The sequence below is a fragment of the Solanum stenotomum genome, chromosome 1, assembly GCF_019186545.1.
Source record: "Solanum stenotomum isolate F172 chromosome 1, ASM1918654v1, whole genome shotgun sequence".
In the NCBI taxonomy this organism is placed as follows: Eukaryota; Viridiplantae; Streptophyta; class Magnoliopsida; order Solanales; family Solanaceae; genus Solanum; species Solanum stenotomum.
The window spans coordinates 77,690,190-77,700,040 of record NC_064282.1 but is presented as its reverse complement, the minus strand read 5'-3'; positions in this window follow the sequence as shown (position 1 = coordinate 77,700,040).

Below are 9,851 nucleotides of genomic sequence, written 5' to 3'. Positions count from 1 at the left end.
GAGGAGACTTTTGCACCTGTAGCAAAAATGAATACGGTGCGAACTATTATTGTCATTGTTGCATCACAAAATTGGCCTCTTCATCAAATGGATGTTAAAAATGTTTTTCTTCATGGCAATCTCAAAGAAGATATTTATATGAAACCCCCACCTGGTTTGTTCTCATCACCTACATCAGATGTATGTAAGTTGAAGCAGTCTTTATATAAATTAAAAAAAAGCTCCGAGAGCTTGATTTGACATGTTTCGATCTACTTTGCTTCAATTCTCTTTTGAGCAGAACAAATATGATTTGTCTTTGTTTCTTCAAAAATCATCTGCAGGTTGTGTTCTTCTTTTGGTGTATGTAGATGACATTATTATCACAGGAACTGATTCTTCACTAATCACTAGCCTCCAACAGCAGCTTAAGGATTCTTTTCATATGAAAGATCTTGGTACTCTTACATACTTTTTGGGGTTAGAAGTTCATTACAATTATTTAGGTGTGTTCTTGAACCAACAGAAATATACTCAGGACTTGATTGATTTGGCCGGTCTTCAAGAATCTTCCTTTATAAATACTCCATTGGAATTAAATGTAAAGTACTATCGTGTGGAAGGAGATCTTCTTCCTGATCCAACTTTGTATTGGCAATTAGTTGGGAGCCTAAATTATCTTACTATTACTCGGCCTAATATCTCTTTTGCATGTCAACAAGTGAATCAATTTATGTAGGCTCCACGCCATCTACATTTGGTGGTTGTCTGTCGCATCATTCGATATCTCTTGGGAACATCTACTCATGGATTATTCTTTCCTAGTGGTTCTGATATTCAACATAATGCATTTAGTGATTCTGATTGGGCTGGATGTCCTGATACTCGTCGCTCTGTCACGAGTTGGTGCATGTTTCTTGAAGATACCTTGATATCTTGGAATAACAGAATCAAGACCGTGTATCAAAATCTTCCATCGAATCTGAATATCGAGCAATGTTTATTGCTTGCTCTAAGATTGTTTGGCTTAGTGGTTTAGTTGCAGAAATTGGATTTCCTCAATCTAATCCCACTCCTCTCCATGCTGACAACACAAGTGCTATTCAGATTGCTACTAATCCAGTTTAACACATTGAAGTGGACTATCATTATATCAGACAAACTGTAGATAAGATAGTCATTACTCTTCCACATGTATCCAGTGAACTTCAAATAGCTGATGTGTTTACAAAGTCTATGGCACGACAACGTCATCAGTTTCTAGTAGGCAAATTGATGCTTTTCGATCCACCGGCATCAATTTGAGGGGGGATGTTAACATGATTGGACAGATTCTAAATATATGTACATATCTATGTTATAACTCTAAATATTTATGTAATGATGATAGGAGATAGCATAGATTAATGTAGCGTATTTTCAAAGATATTACAATTAGAAATAACATATATTTAGGGATATATAGCAGATATTTAGGCATGTAAATAAGATTTCTTTCTATTTAATGGAAGAACTCTCATTTGAGAGCATTCATTCAACAAAATTGACACTATCAGCATTGGGTAGGACCAGTTTCAGACATAGAATGCATATAGTAGGCTTGGGATGAATAGAGATATTTCTTTCGAGAAAAAGTGGAATCACAATTCAGAGTTACGGGGTGTGGCGATGTGTTTTCCAAGGAATTTTGGTACTAATGATGATTTTGGAAGCATGAGAAGAGGATAAAAAAGGTCATGATATTTCGTTGGCATTAGATTTTATTTATTTCAGTAGTCAAATTATGGAGAATTTGTTAGATTTCATGATTCAAATAGGTTTCGAGCTGTGTTGGTGATCAAATAAGATATCGTATGCATCTAGAGAGAAGTTAAATAGGTGGGAATCAGATAAGTAGAGAGGTTTTAATTGTGGATACTAGAGAGAGAGTATTCAGAGTAAGACAAAGGAGAATTTTGGGGAGTTAGGGTACACTAATACCACTACATGTGTGAACATTATTGAGAATGCTTGTATGAGATCTATCATGGGGAATTGCAATTTCTCGACAATCTTGGTATTCATCTTGTCGTTGTGGACATGTTTTAGCTATGTGTGTTTGATTTGGAGGGCCATTGGGCCTAGTGTTGTCATTTTCAGGGGTTGTCTACAATCATAGCTATTGTTCCAACATCTCGACGTCGTAATTAGAGGTTATGTATGCTTGGGTATATGCTATTCGTATTTGTAATATCTCTTAAAATATGGAATGCTTATAGTAGGCTTGGGACGAATAGAGATATTTCTTTCGGGAAAAAGAGGAATCACAATTCAGAGTTACGGGGTGTGGCAATGTGTTTTCCAAGGAATTTTGGTGCTGATGATGATTTTGGAAGCATGAGCAGAGGATCAAAAAGGTCATGATATTTCATTGGCATCAGATTTCTTTTATTTTTGTAGTCGAATTATGGAGAATTTGTTAGATTTCATGATTCAAATAGTTTTCGAGTTGTGTTAGTGATCAAATCAGATATCATATGCATGTAGAGAGAAGTTAAATAAGTGGGAATTAGATAACGGGAGAGGTTTTAATTGTGAAAACCAGAGAGGGAGTATTCTGAGTAAGACAAAGGAGAATTTTGGGCAGTTAGGGTACACTAATAGCACGACGTGTGTGAACATTTTTTAGAGTGCTTGTATGAGATCTATTATGGGGAATTGCAATTTCTCGATAGTCTTGGTATTCATCTTGTCGTTAAGGACATGTTTCAGCTATGTGTGTTTGATTTGGAGGGCCATTGGGACTAGTGTTGCCATTTTCAGGGGTTGTCTACAATCATAGATATTATTCCAGCATCTCGACATTGTAATTAGAGGTTATGTATGCTTGGGTGTATGGTTAACTGGGTGGTTACTTGGTCCTCTCCTTCTTTGGGTTAGATTAGTTAGGTTCTCCTTTGATGAGTAAGCGTTGTCTAAGATCAGGTTTTTGCAGCTTAAAGCTCGTTGGAAGATTATGTTAAGAGCAAAAAATTTACTAAGATCAATTATGGTATTGTGCTTTATGAGTGTTTGGTGGTTAGATATGTCTTCACTCCTAGATTTAGGAGGTATAGTGCAGAATTTCTCATGGTTATGTGGGAAAAGGAATCATTCTGATGGTTGTGTTGTGGTTTGGAGAATTTCAGTTAAGGTATCACTCCTGGTCTACAGGTTTTTCAATTGTTGTTTCGAAGTTCAATTCTTGTTATTGTCATGATTGTATGGTCCTAAGAATGAGTTCACTTGGAGAAGCAAATACCGAATTTGGGAGTTATGCCTCTGCCTCTTGGAAACGTCGAGTATTCTTATTTCTTTTGTTTTATGTTTGATGACAATTATGGTTTTTAGTGGTGGATAAAGTAATGACCCTGAAGGTCATTTCTGGAAATTTTTAGAAAATTATTGTTTTACCCCTCTCAATAGTTATCCCGAGACTTGTTTGATTAGTTTACAAAGTTGGTTTTGAAATTTGATTGTAAAGTTGTGATATTTTGAAGTTTTAGAGTTTTGAAGAGTTAAAGTTGTTAGAAGTGGGTTTTGGTAACAACTGGAGCTGCGAGCCTCAGAATGAAATTCTATCAGTTCCATCAGCTCTGAAACGTGAATTTTGGGTTGGTAGACCTATTGGCTCAGGTCTTGAGGTATTTAGATGAGTTTTGGAAGAGTTTGTCCAAAGTCAACATTTGGTTATAGCAAGCTCGCAATGGAATTCCGACAGCTCTGTTAGCTCTGAATGTGGTATTTGGTCTAGATGTATTGTTGGTTTGAGTCTCAAGTCTTTTGGTTTGATTTTGAGCTATTAGACGGCTAAAGTTTGACTTTAGTTAACGTTTGAGGTTAGAAAGCTCATTTTCACGTGTTAATGATTCCACTAGGTCTAAATGGTGATATTTGGTCTAGTTAAAGGTTTGGTTTAGTTCCCAAAACTTTTGGATGAGTTTCATGTCATTATTTGGAAATTTGAATATTCTTAAGTTAAAGTTGAATTTGGTCAACATTGGGCTAAGGTGACCTTGTTTGGGTGTTATGTTGATTTCATTGAGTCCGAAATATCCTTTCCAGGATAGAAGCATATTTGGTTTGTGTGCGGGAGGTTCTGGATGAGTTTTGGGTGAGTTTCTAAGCTTTTTGGGTGCTTGGCGTTGTTTCAACAATGTGTTAACTAAAAGGTTCCTTCTGAACCTTCTGAAATTTTGAACATGAATTATAGGAATGATATGCAAATATTGGTGCATTTTCGCTAAGTCAAGATTCGAATTCTATCGCGATATAAAAATAATTTTTTGCCGAGCAAAAATGATATTTGACTAGAAAAATGAGCACAGAATTGAGTTTCGATTTGAATGAAAAGGTCTTTATCATTATTTAAGACATTTAGGAAAAAAGAATCGGGTCATTTCGCTATCGTATGAGGAAGTTACGGCTCTTTTAGTGAAAATTTAAGTTGTTGGTGCGCTGGTATAAATACTGTTGTACATGTATTATAAATTAAGAGTGTGTTCATTTGGTAATTTGAGCATATTGGGTGTTCTAGAGTTCGGAATGGACTGATTCTTGCGGCATTCTTCTCAATTTAATATGGTGGTTAGTCTCCAATCCTTATTTTGACTTTTCTCATGATTTCTTCATCTGGTTTTCTTTCCTTATCCGTGTATTTCTTGGGGGAAATTGGGTTTTTATCAATTTCAGCTCAGTTTTTGAGGAAAAATGTATATTTAGGATCCTTTAGTTATGCGTAAACTGATTTTGCATTAATTCATCAATTATTTTCATCATATTAACCGCGTATAAGCTTGAGAACTTGGGTTTTTCTTGATAAAGTTAAAATTTAATAAATTGAGGATTTCAAGGTCGATTTAACTCTTTTTTCGATGAAAATTCACAGTTGAACTTTCCTAAGCATGGGTAAGGTATGTTTTAAAATGGGAAAAGGGTCTGAAAAATAGTCCAACTTTGGCCGAAATTGTTATTACGATACCAAACTTTATGGAGTACCTTTTACCCCCTGCACTATTTAATAATGTATTGTAAAGGTATATATGTGCTCACGTGGACACATTACTATTTATAAAGATGCAATATTTATGATGTTTATGTGGGCACATATATACCTTTAAAATACACTATTAAATAGTGTTGGAGTAAAAGGTCTTTTCCAAAGTTCAGTATTATTACAACAATTTCAGTCAAAGTTCGGATATATTTTAGACCTCTTTCCTTTTTTTAAAAAAAAAATCAAATTTAAGCCAGAGTTTTGAATCCATGTTTTGGGGGTTTTTCTCATGAACTTGTGTTCTAAGATACTAGAATTTTGAGCATGATTTGAACTCATTTTTCAATGTGGTTTTCACTAATGAGTTATAAAATCTTTGGGAATCATGATTTCTTACAAATTTCCATATTTGACCTTAGCCCTCGAGATTGACTCTTTTTGGTCATTACGGACCAGATTATCAAAATCAGCATTATATGTGTTGTTCATATTTTCTTACAGGTATTCTATATTTCATTAATTTGTGTGGATTGTGGTTCTACGTGAAGGGAAAGCTCAAGTGCAGGGGTGATTGATTGTTTGTTCGAGACAAGTGGACTTCTTGACCCTTTGTTTAGTATATAGAATCTTTTATCCCTTATTGTATGTGTTAGGTAGTAATCGAAAGTGGTGAAGGGTTTGATATTTGTGGTCACATATTCCTATTGAATGATTCTAATGATAAAGAAGGGGAAATAAAAGGCAACTTGATGGTAAAATGATGTGTGATGTGTTTTGGGTGATTTGAAAGATTATCTTGATTCATTATAGAAACTTGGTCCAAAGTTGAAGGTTGTATGAATTTTCGTCGTGGAGTTTAGATATAACTATGCAAGGTGAACTGGTTCGGCACAGACTTATGAAGGGTTTTTATCAACGACTTTTTTGAAGATTTAGTTTTGGTTTGGCTGACAAATAGTGATTTATGGGAGATTCAGCATTTTTTTGTAGGGTTGGATTGTTCAAATTATGGTAGTTGATTTATGGGTGCATTATAGGAAGGACTTATAGTTCTACATGGTTATTGAGGATTTTGAGATGGATTGATACTACCTGGTTCATGGGAACTACACAAACTATTATAATGAGTTACAGCCACTTAGTGGCGAATAAAGGTTATGTGCTTATAGTATACAAAAAAATTTAGCTGATCAAGGGTTTATCTACAATTTGGCATGAGTACGCAATTGTTTGAATGAAAGTTGAGGCATGGCATGTGTAGGTTTGCATGTAGTCGATATTGGTTTCTGATTCAATAGATTTAGCTTCATGGAAAAGTACTATTAGATTTGGAATTAGTACCATCAGCCTTGGGTAGGACCAGTTTCAGACATAGAATGCTTATAGTATGCTTGGGACGGATAGAAATATTTCTTTTGAGGAAAAAAAGGAATCATAATTTAGAGTTACGGGGTGTGACAATGTGTTTTCCAAGGAATTTTAGTACTAATGATGACTTTGGAAGCATGAGCAGAGGATCAAAAAGGTCATGATATTTCGTTGGCATCAGATTTTTTTTTTCAATAGTCGAATTATGGAGAATATGTTAGATTTGATGATTCAAGTAGGTTCCGAGCTGTGTTGGTGATCAAATCAGATATCGTATGTAGAGAAAATTTAAGTAGGTGGGAATCAGATAACTGGAGAGGTTTTAACTGTGGATACCAGAGAGGGAGTATTCTGAGTAAGACAGGAGAATTTTGGGCAGTTAGACTATACTAATAGCACTGCATATGTGAACATTGTTGAGAGTGTTTGTATGAGATCTATCATGGGGAATTGCAATTTCTCGACAGTCTTGGTATTCACCTTGTCGTTAAGGATATGTTTTAGCTACATGTGTTTAATTTGGAGGACCATTGGGCCTAATGTTGCCATTTTCAGGTTGTCTATAATAATAGCTATTGTTCCAGCATCTCGGCATCATAATTAGATGTTATGTATGCTTGGGTGTATGGTTAACTAGGAGGTTACTTTGTCATCTTCTTCTTTGGGTCGATTAGTTGGGTTCTCCTTTAATGAGTATGCGTTGTCTAAGATCAGGTTTTTGCAGCTTAAAGCTCGTCGGAAGATTATGCTAAGAGCACAAAATTTTACTAAGATCAGGGATGATATTGTGCTTTCTGAGTGTTTAGTGGTTAGATCTATCTTCACTCCTAGTTTTAGGAGGTATAGTTCAGAATTTCTCATGATTATGTGGGAAACAGATTCGTTCCAATGGTTGTGTTGTGGTTTAGGGAGTTTCAATTAAGGTATCACTCTTGGTTTGCAGAATTTTCAATTTTTGTTTGGAAGTTCAATTCTTGTTGTTGTCTTGATGGTATGGTCCTAAGAATGAGTTCACTTGGAGAAGCAAATACCAAATTTGGGAATTATGCCCCAGCCTTTTGGTAATGTCGAGTATTCTTCTTTCTTTTTCTTTATGTTTGAGGAAAAATATGGTTTTTAGTGGTGGATAAAGTAATGACCCTGAAGGTCTTTTTTGGAAATTTATGGAAAATTACTATTTTACGCCTCCCGATAGTTGTCCCGAGTCTTGTTTGATCAGTTTACAAAGTTGGTTATGAAATTTGATTGTAAAGTTATGATATTTGGAAGTTTTAGAGTTTTGGAGAGTTAAAGTTGTTAGAAGTGGTTTTTGGTAACAACCAGAGTTGCGTGTCTCAGAATGGAATTTTGTCAGCTCCATGACCTCTGACTTTTGGGTTAGTAGGACTATTGGCTCACGACTTGAGGTATTTATATGAAAGAGTTTGTGTTTTCAAAGTTGAAAGCATCACATAGTTGACCAAAGTAAATATTTGGTGACAACAAGCTCGGAATAAAAAATTTCGACAGTTCTGTTAGCTTTGAAATGTGGTTTTCGATCTGGATGTATTGTTGGAATGAGTCCCAAGGCTTTTGGTTTGATTTTGAGCCATTAGACGAGATGCGGAGAACGTTAAGGCTAAAGTTTGACTTTAGTAAACGTTTGAAGTTAGAAAGGTCATTTTTGAGTTTTAATGATTCCACTAGGTCTAAATGGTAATATTTGGTCTGGTTGAAAGTTTGGTTCAGTCCCAAAACTTTTGGATGAGTTTATGTCATTATTTGAAAATTTGGAGATTCTTAAGATAAAGTTGAATTTGGTCAACATTGGCTTTAGATGAGCTTGTTTGGGTGTTTTGATGATTTCATTGAGTCCGAAATGTCTTTTCCAAGATAGAAGCATATTTGGTTTATGTTCAGGAGGTTCCGAATGAGTTTTGGGTGAGTTTCTAAGCTTTTTGGGTGCTTTAGCATTGTTTCAGCAATTTGTGTCAACTAAAAGGTTCCTTATTAGTATTAAAGATCGAAAAATTATTCTGAAACTTCTGAAATTTCGAGCACGAATTATAGGAATGATCTGCAAAAATTGGTGCATTTTCGCTAAGCCGAGATTGGAATTTTATTGCGATATATGAAATATTTGTTTACCGAGCAAAACTGATATTTGATTGGGCAAACGAGCATGGACTTGAGTTTCAATTGAACAAAAAGGTCTGTATCATTATTTAAGACATTTAGGAAAAAGAAACGGGTCATTTCACTATCGTACGAGGAAGTTACGGGTCTTTTAGTGAAATTTAAGTTGCTTGTGCGCTGATATAAATACTGTTGTACATGTATTTAAATTTCAGACTGTGTTCATTTTGTAATTTGAGCATATTGGGAGTTCTAGAGCTCGAAATAGAGTGATTCTTGTGGCATTCTTTTCAATTTAATATGGGGGTTAGAATCCAATCCTTATTCTGACTTTCTCTAATGATTTCTTCATCTGATTTTCTTTCCTTATCTGTGTAATTCTTGGGGGGAAATTGGGCTTTTATCAATTTTGACTCAGTTTTTGATGAAAAATGAGTATTTATGATCCTTATGTTATACGTAAACTGATTTTGGCGTAATGCATCAATTATTTTCATCATATTAACCGTGTATAAGCATGAGAATTTTGGTTTTTCTTGATAAAGTTAAAGTTTGATAAATTGATGATTTCAAGGCCGATTTTAACTCCGTTTTCGATGAAATTTCATAGTTGAACTTTCCTAAGCATGGGTAAGATATGTTTTAAGAAATATTTCAGGTTTGAGTCGGAGTTTCGGATCCAAGTTTTGGGGGTTTTTCTTATGTACTTGTGTTTTAAGTGATTAGAGTTTTTAGCATGATTTCAACTCATTTTTCAATGTGGTTTTCACTAATGAGTTACAAAATCTTTGTGTATCATGATTTCTTTTTTTTTATTATGACAAGGGAAACCACAACCGCTACCCTTTGGGTGTGCACATGGTAAAACCCTCACTCCTATGCAATAGCTCGCAAACCACATAGGAGAGGTAACCCGCACTAGGCAAGCCCGGTGTGACGAGCTCAACCCAGAAGGCAATACCCTTGCTTTCGCTGGCAAGGGGTTTCGAACTTGAGACCTCCAACATGGAAGTTCCAAGCCCAAACCACTGGGTCACCCCGAAGGGTGTATCATGATTTCTTACAAATCCCATATTTGATCCTAGCCTTCGAGATTGACTTTTTGGGTCATTACGAACCAGATTTTCAAAATCAACATTATATGTATTGTTGTTCATATTTACTTATGGGTATTCTATATTTGATTACTTGGTGTGGATTATGTGGTTGTACGTGAAGGGAAAGCTCAAGTGTAGGGGTGATTGATTGTTTGTTCGAGACAAGTGGACTTCTTGACCCTTTGTTAAGTATATAGAATCTTGTATTCCTTATTGTATGCATTGGGTAGTAATGGAGAGTGGTGAAGGGCTTGATATTTATGGTCAGATAGTCATAT